The sequence below is a fragment of the Schistocerca piceifrons genome, chromosome 5, assembly GCF_021461385.2.
Source record: "Schistocerca piceifrons isolate TAMUIC-IGC-003096 chromosome 5, iqSchPice1.1, whole genome shotgun sequence".
NCBI lineage: Eukaryota > Metazoa > Arthropoda > Insecta > Orthoptera > Acrididae > Schistocerca > Schistocerca piceifrons.
In genome coordinates this window covers 638,837,353-638,850,452 of record NC_060142.1, presented here as the reverse complement: position 1 = coordinate 638,850,452, position 13,100 = coordinate 638,837,353, and positions in this window count along the sequence as shown.

The window sequence follows — 13,100 nt, the reverse complement described above, 5'->3', positions numbered from 1 at the left end:
TTTCCCATCCGTCGTCGTATTTAAAGTATATGTGGGATAGGTCTTTCTGAGACACATAAGACGAGAATAGGCATACCTTGTGTAATTTTTTTTTTCTCTTGTGATAGGTCTACAATAAGCACGAGTCCTGGTTAACTGACACTTGTTTCCGCCGGAACTGTTTTTGGTGAGATGTCAGAGTTGGAGAAAAAAAAGTAGAGAGGACATTCTGTTCCAGAGAGCGGTGGGGAACAGCAACTTTCTTGTTCTGAGATCAATGGAGAGAACCTGGTGTACGGTCGAGATCTGAGGCGGCACCAAGAATGGTGAGTATTCTGGCTGCAGTGTTAGGACTTAGCTGAGATCGGCGCTGTGTGAAGTTTAAGTACCATGCGACCTAATGAGAATCGTTTCACAACCGTAGTCATGATTATTCATTTTTTCATTTCAGTTCTTTCACAACGTTTATTACAGCGAATCTTGAATTACCATAACATGCTCGTTACTTTCCCGGTGCATATATTACATCTGATGGACGTCTTAACTTTCTTTTATAGCATGGGTAACACAGTTGTTTCTGAAAATCAACTCAGTCACGGTCTGGAAGTAACGCTCTTTTTACACTGTTTCCCAGTAACTTCGGGACCCACCAAATTTATATTACTTCGAACTGAGGCTGTTTAATGTTTCATGTATTTCTTTTTATTATCGAACGAAGACGTTCTCTATGCTTACCTTTTATCATGTGTGTAGGGGACGGATGACCTAGCTGTTTGCCGGCCGCGGTGGTCTTGCGGTTCTACGAGCTGCAGTCTGGAACCGCGGGACTGCTACGGTCGCAGGTTCGAATCCTGCCTCGGGCATGGATGTGTGTGATGTCCTTAGGTTAGTTAGGTTTAAGTAGTTCTGAGTTCTAGGGGACTGATGACCTAAGATGTTAAGTCCCATAGTGCTCAGAGCCATTTGAACCATTGTGAACCTAGCTGTTTGGTACCATCTCTCCAATCAACCAACGATGTGAGTAGATCTTTGTAAAAAAAAGTGTAGTAATCGAATTTTCCTCATATTATTTCCCTCGACAGTTACTCCCATGTTACTTGTGTACAGATTATACAAGTCCGTCAGCCGTACTTACATGTAAGGGACATTTTTCTGATGACATTTCCGTAATGCAATTCTTCGTTTAAGTAACAGATAGTTTACGATCATCTTACAGGCCATAAGATATATTCGTTTGTTTTGCATTAATCATTGATGCACAGGCGCCTGTCGACCCTTGTCTTGAATCATTAGTAGTTTCTAACAGCAACAGCTTAGATCCTGGCCATGCAGTAATAGATAACGTTTCATTCAGATCACCCCGCCGAAGTGTTATCACTTACACAGTCCTCCCACAATACGAGAAGACCTCTTTCGTTTGGCTCACCCTGCTACGATGCTTAGTTTCTCCCCACTTATTCGTTATTAATAGTAGACTTCATTCAATTTTTGTAGATAAACCATTGATGATTCTGGAAATTTAGCATGTCGTACCTGGCTAAAAAGAAGATAAAATTGTGTTCGTCCAAGACGGAACCTGTCTAAAACTGATTTTTTTAATTGTCTGTTTGTAGCCCTTCCATCCTCATCAATATTTCCAGCCATTTCAGGGAATACAACCATTATAAACAGAGGTGTACGCGAACATAACTAGCAGTTTTTGAGGGATTCCAAATGTGGACGAAATCCAATGAATTTTCTAAATAATGTGTCAGGAGCATAGCTTCAGCACAGGCTGGTATTTCTGTTCTGTTGGCTGATGACACATGAGTGGTGGGATGATCTAGAAGCGTGGACTGCCGATGAATGCCATCGCATTGTAATGAGCGATGAACTAGATCTTCATTACCCCCGATGAACATCTTCGATGAGTACGGTGGTGCCCTGAGAAGAGGTCCCGTACTTCCAGTGTTATTCCCAGCGTCATAGTGTGAGAAGCTGTCAGGTTTCACTTCACATCACGAGTCAGAGAACTCTAATGTCACAGCCGTACATCACAGACGTCCTGCACCCTCATGTGTTACTTCTCATGCAACAGTATCAGGGTGCCACTTTTCAGTAGGACACTGCTCGTCCACTGATTTCGACAGCGTTAAAGTAGTCCCACATATGAATTACGACGTATTTTATGAGTCAAATTAAGTTTCATAAAACTTTGAGCTATTCTGATAGCTAATATGTGCAAAGTTAATTGCATCTAAATGGCATTCAGAGTCCCTCACTCCCCTTTTTGACTGCATGCACATGTTTATTATAATAATTTTATTGACTTAACTGGGTTGAAAATGTGAGAAGGGGCTGGAAGGGAAAGTGTCTTTATGAACTGCGTAATGTTGACGTTTTCTCGTAGCCAACAAGATCATCATATCCGTATGCTATAAAAAATACACTGATAAGCAAAATAATTATGACCACGGCAGACCGCGACGTTGGATACCACCTCATGGGGCTGCGATCACGTGACGCGGTAACAAAAATATGTAAGCGGAGCAGACACGGACAGCGGATCAGGCTAGAAAAGATACGGGCTGCTAATGGGGAGATCCACTGAGATAAGCGACTTTAATAAGAGGTAGATTATTATTACGCAAAGGATGTGAACGAATATCTCGAAAACTGCGAATCTGGTCGAATGTTCACGTGCTAGAGTCGTGAGTATTTACGGAGTCGCAGAACTACCTCTAGGCGGTAAATGGGTGGACGCCCGCGATTCTTCACGGAATGTCAAGTTCGGAAGCTTGTCTACTCTGTAAAATAGGATAAATGGTGATTTGCGGTATGTCTGCCGAAAGAGCACAGTGCTGGTGCTCGCACAAGTGTTTCGGAGTGCACATTGTTGAACATGGACATCGGCAGCAACCCACCTGTGTACCCAGCGACATTATCACTTACGATTGCAGTGGGCACAGTACCATCGGGATTCGAACGTCGATCAAAGGAAACGTGTCGGCTCTCCGAGTGAATCATGTTTTTTCTACTCTAGGACGATGGGCGTCTCCGTCATCGAGGTGAACGGCGGCTCGAAACGTGCGACGCAGCACGGACGCAGACTGGTGGGAGCAGTATCCTGCTATGGAAGACATTCTCCTGAGCTTGCATGGTACCTGTTGTAGTAATCAAAGACACGCTGACAGCTGCAGACCACCTGCGTCCCTTCGTGCTTGATGCTTTCCCCGACAGCGATATCATCTATTACCAGTATAATTGTCCGTGCCTCGGTACCAGAAACGTGCTATTGTGGTTTTAGGAGCATCATAGCGACCAAATTCGCCTGACTAAATTCCTGGGTCGCTATCGGGTGCCATCACTGTTTACACAATTCCGTGGCCCGTTATTTACTCTAATTCTATGACCTGTTCGTAGACATACCTCCCGAACCTACCAACAAACTGTCGGATCCTTGATACGCAGAACAAGTGATGTATTTCGTTCCAGAGACGGACAAACATGCTATTAAAAAGGTGGTCATAATATTTTGGTTCATCAATGTATGTAGGACCAGCGCAGAAGAGAATTCCATCCGAGTAACAGCATCCAGGATATCAGAAAGCAATTACAGAAGTTGTGGGCAGGCTTGCGTCAGGAAACGTCTTTATGACGACATTGCCAACAGAATTAGTGCATGCATGATGAGATGCATGTCGTAGCGTCAGCTGGGCTCATTCTTCCCAGTTGTTTGTAAATTTTACTCGACTTTGTAATCACTGAAATAACGTCACATACTTTCTCAACCCACTAGCTTCGTTCATGCTCATCTTGTGGGTGCTCCAGTCTTTTATCTGTGTGTATTGCCAAATCAGTTTCAATTCCCTAGAAGACAAAGGCTGGTTCTGGATGTAAATCTCCTTGTTTTTAGACCATTATTTCCCGTTCTTCTAGTATCTTCGATCAGTCAACAACCATATAATATGCATATTAAATTAATACTTTAGCTGGGGTAGTTGAATAAAGAATTACGTAAACAGACTGTTACTGATGGCTCTCGATCTTCCACCACAATCGAGTACATCAACATGAGGTGGCAAATATGAAGTAGACAAGGAGGTGAAAACATGGGTTCTACTATGCCAAGACTACTTGGTAGCTACAACAGTAAAGCACAATTAATTAGCAGGAGTACAAATGAGAAAGTATTTAATACTTAACTTTGCTGTAGTCCATGATCAGTTGGTTTGCAATTGTACAAGACTTGACTAGGCTAAGCTTCTGTAGAATGACATAATTTATAAGTCACAAATCTTGCAATGAAGAATTAATCTCTCGTATTCTTGAATATAGAATCGAGTGCATCTGAAGACTAATTTGGAACGGAGCTACAAAGACGTGATGGCAGCAATGACTGAGCTCCAGACGATGACTAACATCGGCGTTGGCTGACCACTGAGCGCGGCTAAGAAGTGTAGAGTGGCACAACTGCACTAGTCTCCTGCTGCACATGAAGTGGCCTAGCGGCGCCTCGCGGCGAGCATAAGTACTGCGACTGGTTTTATACTCTTTGGCTAACACAGCCGTTCTTCTGTTCTGTTTGTCGAGAGAATCACACCCGGCGGATCGATTTCCCAGGCGGCGGTGTAATCGTATGACTGACGACATCAGAGGTACAACTTTAAAAACAGAACTACCCCGATTAAGATCATGAGACATTGGAGAGTAATGCGCAGAGGATACTGATATCCTGGGGTAGGAGGCTCAGTCTAAGGGGACGTATGGTAAGTAGCTTACGGAGAGCGTTCTGCACGTAGGGATCGCCACAAGTGCGCTACAGTGGACCCCGGAGTGCAGCGCAGGGGGACGTGCCTCAGCACAGACTGCAGACCTCTGGTGCGGACAGATTGGGTGAGGGCGTCTGCCGAAGCGTGGTTAAGGGCTGACGGCCGGAGCGGCTACGCCCTGCTAATGCGTCAGTAGGCAACAGGCAGCAGCTGGGGGCGCAATCCGCCTCAGCAACTCGCCTCGCACAATGGCGGAGCGCGCCGCGGTGCCTCGTGTTTCGAGTGCGCTGCCTGTTTGCGCTGAAGGCCGGCGAATGCCTGCCGCCGACCTGCCCTGCCCACCGCCCAAATTAATTAGCGGTCGGCAGGCGCGGCTCTATCGGAGCGGTGATCCAGCGGCCACTGCCGCTCGCCGCAACCTCTCCCATGGACGGCCGCCGATGTAATATGCGCCCAGGCCTGCATTCCCCGAGGGCTGAAGTTCTGCTGAGTACCCTTGTCGAAAACCTGTTATCCGTAAACGAGGCTTCATACAGACCCCTCAAATGCATGTGCAACCCTCAGTATCTACGTGTACGTTGGCTCTATGGAAACCACTGTGAAGTGGCACGTATTACTTAGTACTTTGCGACGTGCCTGCGTCTTTTCCCATTAAGAGTACGGAGAACGGAAAGAATTACCCCTGAAATGGTTCTGTGCGCGCTGTAAGTAGTCTATTGTCATCACAGTCCCTACGCAAGTGATATCTATGGGATTGTAAGATATCTCCATATACTCTACTTAATACTGGTATCCCAAACATCGTAATTGGGGCTTCGCGGGATAGTTGTGTCTGTCTTCAAGAGTCTGTCACTTCAAGTTTTTCAACATTTCCGCTGCGCACGTCCTAGAGTCTAAAATTGCTGTGACCCCTCGCACCGTCTCTTTCTATATGCATCCAGCATCCCCTGTTAAGCCTATTGATAAATATACTATGATGATTCACATAAGTGATTTTTAAGCAACCTACTTTCTAGATTGGCTCGGGAGGAGGGGACCAAACAGCGAGGTCGTCGGTCCCATTGGATTAGAGAAGGATGAGGAAAGAAATCGGCTGTGCCCTTTCAAAGGAACCATCCTGGTATTTGCCTTAAGGGATTTAGGGAAATAACGGGAAACCTAAATCAGGATAGTCGGAAGCGGGCTTGAACCGTCGTTCTCTCGATAGCGAGTCCAGTGTGTTAACCACTGCACCACCTCGCTCGGTCTACTTTTCAGACTCACTGCAATTTCCCAGTATTCTGCTAATGAAGTGAAGTCTGCCACCTGTCTCACCAAGGCTGAGCCTGTCTGATCGTTCCATTTCTCATCCCTATGAATCACTACACCCAGGTATTTGTGTGTGTTGGCTTATTACAGTTCTGACTCGCTGATATTGCAGTAATAGGTTTCATTTTTCTTTGCTCTGAGAAGTGCACAATAGTGGAGTTCTGAACACTTTAAATCAATTTCCCTTCTTTGCACCGTTTTAAAATACGGTATTATTAAGATCTATCTGGAGATTTCTACAGTTTTTAGGTGGCAGTTAACAGGCAAGAACTATTAGATTACTATTAATATTGACTGTCACATTCTGAACGTACATCATGAACAAGATACCAACACACTTCCCTGTAGCATGTTGTCTGGTTTTCTACCTGACTGATTTTACCGATACAGGTTCAGGAGCCAGTGGTAATAAACTGTAACGCAACGTAATTTAATAAAATGTGATCATTTATGGGGCTCTGAGCACCGTATCCTGAGTCGGTTTCAATTAACCTTCTATTACTTCTACACATAGGCAAGGGATTCAATAACTATGAAATAAATGTCACTGAGGAAAATATGTATAAAATGTATTCCACACTTGACATATTATGCTTTGAACGGATTAAACAGACACTGGTAACAGTTTATGTTGAACTAGTACGTAGATGATCAAGTTTATAACAGCAACTAGTGCTTGACAAGGTTCTTAGATGAGGGGGATAGAAGTTTCATAACGACGATTCACTACCACTGTTATTAAATCACGAAGTAAAATGGCAGGTATACGGCCCTTGCACGGCCTGATGATAATAGCAAATTCAGATAAGCTTGTTACTGGGACAGAGCGACCGATAGAGGGTCCGCCGCTTCCATAGTAATTAATATCTTATTGCACCTATCCGTCCCTATCGTGATACCACCGCAATGTGTTTCTTACCATAAACAGCGGTGGTCAGCGTTAAACCATAGCAACGTGCTCCAGGTAGGCGTGAATCTCTACAACACATGAAATCCGTTAGCCTAGAGACAGCAATGGAGCCATTCAGAGCGAAAATCTTCCAAATACTGACGTTCAGCATAGAAATAATCGGACCACATCCTAAAGAAAAAAAAAAGAAATAACACTAGAAAGGGTGAAGGCGAGCTATATAAAGAAAGCAATACGAGTTTCGAAAAGAACACGATCCAGACTTGTGTACCTGCTGGCGAGGGAAACCTTCCTCATTGAAGACCTACGGACAAACCTGATGCTACCCAATAGCAGCACTTTGGAAAGTCTACTTGAAACTTTGAAAGAAAAAAGGGAAGACATACCTCCAGAATATTACAGCACAGGCGTCAGGATCCACCGAACATGTTCGAAGGAAAACTTCGAAATGAGACACAAAGTCGCCAGAATGGCAGTCAGTGGTTCCAAATGTGTGTGTGTGTGAATTCCTAAGGGAACAAACTGCTTAAACTAACTTATGCTAAGAACAACACACACACCCATGCCCTAGGGAGGACGAACCTCCGGCGGAATGGGCCGCGTCAGTGGTTTCCACCACCTTATTTGCAACAACACGACATATTATGAACCAAACTAAATGTGTGAGTGTAGACTGTGTCATCAAATATACAAGCGTTACCATATAGAGCTCTTTACACGGTCAACAAGTGACTGTGCCAATCAAAATATGTAAAATTTCTAATTTCTTTTATTAGAATCACAGTGTTTTGGATTGGTACGGCTATTTGGCTGCAGTAAAATGGCTCTGAGCACTATGGGCCTTAACATCTGAGGTCATCAGTCCCCTAGAACTTAGAACTACTTAAACCGAAGGCCATAACACACATCCATGCCCGAGGCAGGATTCGAGCCTGCGACCGTAGCGGTCACGCGGTTCCAGACTGAAGCGCCTAGAACCGCTCGGCCATGCCGGCCGGCTGGCTGCAGTAAACTTATTATTAAGTCTCTGTCAGTTGCCTGTGCAGCCCTCTGTGTCTATTTGCGTCTGAGTCCGAAACTTTGTAGGCGAAAGTGTCTTAATCCCTGAACGACAATGTCTAAGCCAGAATGTATATACTGAATGTCTGGCCAACGGTACAGTCTTATGATCTTTCTCAGGTGACAGTGGGGGATGCGTCTTAGTTACTGTGACTAGATCCCTGCATATTGTCCTCGGCCGTCGTTGTTTGCGGCCTGGCGTCATCTTGGCGACTGTTCAACCGCCGGCACAAAGCCTTGTTCCTCAGCTCTCCCCTGGCCATTGGTTCACCGTCCAGCCTGTAAAGGACACTGCCTCCTACGTCGCAAGGGAATGACCACCATTGCAGGCCTCACACTCCGTAGCACTCGCTCAACCCTGAAGGCACCTTGCCTGACTCTAAACATCGTAATAGTGCTTGTATAAACTCCGGTGAGAATAAAAAAGAAAACGCACAGAGTTTTAGTATTGTCACTGCAACCACTGTCATTTCCCTCAATAAAATTCCGAGTGCAGCTGGTGCATTTAATTGTCATTTTCATTCATATTTGTTCCATCACTGCTTACATGGATGAGATGTGGCTACTTCTGTCAATGACTGTCTGTTGAAAATAACACCCGTGGTTTTCAGGGTGCCAAGGAACAGAAGAAAATGTTGTGTCTCTCACGATCGATATCTTCAAGACCATTATGTTGGAGTTTAGAGGTAGTGGTAAGTTTCTATGGGACCAAATTTCTGAGATCATCGGTCCCTAGGTTTACAAACTACTTAATCTCACTTAAACTAACTTACACTAAAGACAGTACACATACCAATGTCCGAGGGAGGACTTGAATCCCCGACGGGGAGCGCCATGCGAACAGTGCAAGGTGCCTAGACCGAGCGGCTGACCTGCGCGGCTCGAGTTTAGAACATTTTCTAGTATTCTACAACAAATAGATGTCCGCGAGAAGGAATAGCTGTTTCTTTTGGACCATTTCTGCCGTTCTATTCCTAGACAGTTGTGATCAGTGCGTTTTTCCCGTTACTGGGAAAATGATATACGGTGTCTTACGGTTAAAAAATGAGCTTACACAACTCCAAAATCTGTATAGGATTTAAGAGGAATTTCACCGCGGGCTTTTTAAATTATGGCGATATTAATTGTTCCTCAAAATTTAAACGTCATCGCTCGTGATAACCTGAAAGCAACAGGTAGTGGACCTCTGGTTCATGGTGACTTACAGAATACCATCGATACAGTTCCTCAGTGTCACCTTATGCACGACATGCTTGCATACGGAATATCCGAAAGTATTCGCAACTCAACTAAATTTTTTTTTTTCTGGAGAATAGAACTCAGAATGGGTAGCCATTGTTAGATGCGGAGTTTGCGTCTGGCATGTCTCAAGGTAATAAGACAACGATTGGTGTTAATGACCTGGATGGTAACATCTGTACTAAGCGAAGCTGTGCGCAGACGACGCTATTCTCCATGTACATCTACATCAACATTCCGCAAACCACCTTACGGTGTGTGGCGGAGGCTTACTTCGTATACCAGTACCACTCTCTACATTTCCTGTTCCAGTCACGAATGGTTTGCGGGAAGAGCGACTGCTGGCAAGCTTTCATGTGGTCTCGAAAATTTTTGATGTAATCTCCATGGTCTTTGCGCGAGATGTATTTTTAAAACGAAACTCCTCCCGAACAGGCCATGAAGGCCTAGCGGTACCTACCGGCCACCGTGTCATCCTCAGCCCATAGGCGTCACTTTATGCACATATGGAGGGGCATGTGGTCAGCAGACTGCTCTCCCAGCCGTATGTCAGTTTCCGAGACAGGAGCCGCTACTTCTCAATCAAGTATTTCCTCAGTTTGCCTCGCAATGGCTGAGGGCACCCCGCTTGCCAGCAGCGCTAGGTAGACCGGATGGTCACCCATCCAAGTGCTAGACCAGACCAACAGCTCTTAACTTCGGTTTTCTGACGGGAAACGGTGTTACCACTGCGTCAAGACCGTTGGCGAGATATATTTTTGGCACAAAATAATTTATGTAATGGTTATTTTAAATGATGAGAAGTCTTTTGGTGCAAATGAAATCTTGTTGGACATTCTCCTGACAGTGTGAAATATGCCTTTGTCAAAACTGACAAGTTGCTACTGCCTTCTCAGCGCAAACTAACTGTCATTTTACGTTTCGCTTTAATACAGATCGCAACTGTTCCTACTTCGTCGAACGCGTAAATAATTTTATAGTCGATGTCCCTAACACATCTTTATGTTCCAGAAACACATTAATTAAAATTGTTAATCCTTAATTAGATCTCGTTCTGCATCATGACCAACGGCAAAGCAGTCCTCATGGGAGTGAAATAACTATTCCAGCGTTTCTTCTACTTTTGAGATGCATCCTAGAGATCTTTCTTTGTTAGGATGTTTAATACTCTCCTCGATTCCTCTTGAACGCTCTCCACTGTCTCAAATCTGCAGCCTCTCAGCTATTTTTTTTTTCATCTCAGAGAAGGTTAAGAAATCACTTCAGGCGAGTGAGGTGGCTGGGTGACAACTCCCATCTTGCGTTCTCAACGAGGTAGGCAATATACGGTCATGCATGGTCATAATGGAGTACCCAATCATTCTCACGCTACCACTGTAGACATTCCAAAAGCATATCAACAGGAATTTGCTGCTACTATTGTCGCGAAAAGCTGAAGGACTTTTCCACTGCAACGATCGCTGAGTAGTTTCAGCCTCATAGCCACGATCCCTACTATCATCTCCAGTGATAACCTTAGAAAAAAGGATTGCATTAATGCCGCTAGCTATAACGCCTACGTATTGCTCTTATAGGAATCCCTAGCATAAGATTAGAGTAGCTACAGCACGTTTAAACATTCCGTCTTGTGGCGCTCCATATGTGAATGGTACGGGAGGGATCTCTAACAACTGGTACAACGGGAACTACTCTCCACCATGTACTTCGCAGTAATTTGCGATGTGGCTGCAGACAAATGTGTAGATGTTACTTCTGACCGTTTTGGAGTATTAGTAGCATCTATTTCGTTCCATTCCTTCTCTTGTTTGGTTCTTCAGAAGGAGTACGTTCACGCATATCATAACGTATTGCCAAGGTGTCCGTCTATAGTCTTACAGAATCTGATCCCTCTCGCATTTTTCGTGCTTTGATGCCAGTTCTTGACCGATCGTTTCTGCGGCGATTTTCCCAAGTTTAAAACAAAACTTTATACAGACACACTGTTCGTTCAGGTCACCGATGGCAAAACCCTTGAACACATTTACCCGTAACGATATAAGTTCAAAATTCAAAGTACAGAAACTTTTGTATATCAACTCGTATCTCTAAATTATTTACTCTCCATAAGGCAACGCCACAATCCTGACGTGTTGTCTTGCGACCACTTTCGAAAGCGTGCCACCGTTAGTAACGTATTACGATCTGTGGAGACCCTTGTATATGATCAGAGCCTATTGCATAGAATGACAACAGACTTCAAACATTAATAAATTTAAACAATTTTTGTAGATAGATGACAATTCCGATAATGTGTGACTACGCGATCGGCCACAAGTCGCAGTATTTAGTGACCCCTTTCAAGTATGTGGAGCTTACTGTCTGGAGTGATTTCTGATGGAACGACCACATGAACCCAGCCATAGGGGAAGCGGATGCTTGACTCATACGTTTCTTTCTTGAGCCATCAGTTTTGAGAGTGGTTTCATTTAGCCCGCAACATATTCTTTTCCTGTGCCAACCCCTTCAGCTCAGAGTACCAATTGCAAACTACGTTCTCATTTATTTGTTGGCTGTATTCCAATCTTGGTCTTTCTCTGCATTTTTACCCTCTACAACTTCCTGTAGAACCATGGACCGTTAATCCGTGATGTCTTAACAGGTGTCCTATCATCCTGTCCATTCTCCTTGTCAGTGTTTCCCAAATATTCCTTTCCCTGCCGACTTTGCGAATAACTTCCTCGTTACTTAATCAGTCCACCTAATTTCCAACGTTATTCTGTAGCAGTACATCTAAAATTTAACGATATTCTTCTGCTTTAGTTTTCCGGTAGTTCATGTTTCAGTACCATACGACGCCGTGCTGCAAACGTACGTTTTCAGAAATTTCTCCCTCAGATTAAGGCCTATGTTTGATTTCTCTCGGCCAGGAATGCCCTTATTCTCAGTGCTAGACAGCTTTTATGCTCTCCTTGCTCCTCCAATCATGGGTTATCTTACTGCCTAAACAGAATGATTCACGAACCTCATCTTTTATCCAACAATATTGCTGTTAAGTTTCTTACTGTTCTCATTCCTCCTACTTTTTATTACTTTCGCCTTTCTTCCATATTCCGTACTCATTAGACTGTTCATTCCATTCAGCAGATCATGTAACTGTTCTTCACTCTCCCCGACGGTAGTAACGTCATCAGCGAATCTTGCTTTTGAGATTGTTTTACCTTGAATTTCGGTTCCATTTTTGAAACTTTCTTTTATCTCCGTCATTGCTTCTCCAACCTATAGACTGAACAGTAGGGGCAAAAGACTACATCACTGTCTCACACCCTTTTTATTCCAAACTCTTCGATCTTGGTCTTCCCTTCTTATTGTTTGCTCTTGGTTCTTGTACATATCGTATATTACCCGTCTTTCCTTATAGTTTAACCCCGTTGTTCTGATAATTTCGAACATCTTGCAATATTTGAGACTGTCGAACGCATTTTGAGGGTCGACAAATTCTACGAACGTTTCTTGATCTTTCTTCGATGTTGCTTCCATAATCAACCATAACGTGAGAATTGCCTCTCTGGTGCCTTTCATCTTTCCTAAAACTAAGCCGATCGTCATCTAACACATCATCAGTTTTCTTTTCCATTTTCACGTATAGTCTTAGACAGTAAAACTGACCGCCGGCCGGCCGCCACAGAGACTAAGTCCGAGTCATTCACTTAAGGTGGCCAATAAAACTGACCGCCCCTGACAACTCTAAGTCCGGCCACATGCACAATCTGGCAACACTGTAAGATGCGGAAGTGTTAGGAGGAAGTGTTGTCTACTTCCGACACGTTGTCGAACGATGTGAGCCCATGGTCTAGTGGCAACCGTCGTGCGTTCTA